This window comes from Lytechinus variegatus, chromosome 4, assembly GCF_018143015.1.
Source record: "Lytechinus variegatus isolate NC3 chromosome 4, Lvar_3.0, whole genome shotgun sequence".
NCBI lineage: Eukaryota > Metazoa > Echinodermata > Echinoidea > Temnopleuroida > Toxopneustidae > Lytechinus > Lytechinus variegatus.
The window spans coordinates 21225106-21226407 of record NC_054743.1 but is presented as its reverse complement, the minus strand read 5'-3'; positions in this window follow the sequence as shown (position 1 = coordinate 21226407).

Genomic DNA, 1302 nt, shown 5'->3' with positions numbered 1-1302 from the left:
TGAGTCCTGGACCACGCCCACAAAAGTAAACTTTCGTTTCAAAACTATCCCAAACTTTTCGCATGGCATAACGGAGACCAAGCTCCTTGCGGAGACATACAACGCATCAGTTCTTTTGAAAACTGCAAGTCAAATCACAATGAAGAGCTGAGAGGCTTTTACTGGGCTTTTGTCGAAAGTTGATTGACCAGGACAGCATTGGAATCTCCTGACTCCGGACAACGACATATTTGCAATGATTCGTCTGGCGCAAATCTTCGGATGATAGTCAGTCTACCAACTTTCGACAAAGCCTGTCAGCTCTCTGGACATTCTGATTTTAATTGCATTTTCAAACGAATGATTTATTTACTGTTTCATTTGATATATTGTATACAGAGTTGCCCTCCGGAGTTGCCCCCCCCCCCTGCAGATTTGTCCCTTTGTCCCCTACCCCCTCCCCTTCTTGTGTAATGTACTTTATATGGATAAGGTTTTTTATGTATTATGTCTTTTTTGATGATGTCACGGTGCACTCGTCACAAGCACTGCTTACTGAGTTGCTATACCTCCATTGTGTTGTTACATTTTTGAAATTGTATTTATGCTGTTATCTTTGGAAATAAATGTTGAATCATACCTCGGTCACATTTGCTTTACGGCTGCCGTACGGCGAGTCGAAAACAGCCGTTTTATTCATTTTTATTCAAACCGCACCTATAGCTGGTACAAAAAATGTTTCACTTTAAACGGCTGTTGTCGACTTGCCGTACGACCGCCGTAGAGTAAATGTGACCGATGCATAAATTGAATTGAATCAAATTGATACGTTATTGTAGAGAGTGTCTCCGTAGTCCGTAGTAAATGCGAAATCTGCTCTAGTGTGATTGGTGATCGACGAGCATTAATTTTCTCATGGACCACGCCCCCCCCCAAAAAAAAAAAAAAAATATGTGCGTATGGTGGAATTTTCAGGAAGATTTGTTTGGGTCGACATTACAAAAAAGGAAAAAGATTAAAGATCCATAAAAGGTAATACATGTATATCAGACCGGATACCAAACTAGATGCACTATATTGTTCACTCATTCATCAAAATTAATATAATTTGGAGCAAGGAGATATTACCTATATCTCCTTGCTATGGAGCGTAGTATTGCTATGTATTGACCTAGAAGTTATTTTAGGTTGGTTTAGCTTTGTTTATCAAACGCTTTGGGTTTTTTTTTCATTATGATTGTGGTCGATCCTTCCCCCCCCAAAAAAAAAAAAGCCCGAAAAGAAAAAAGGAGAAACCGCTTGATGGAGAAATTGAAGAAAGAT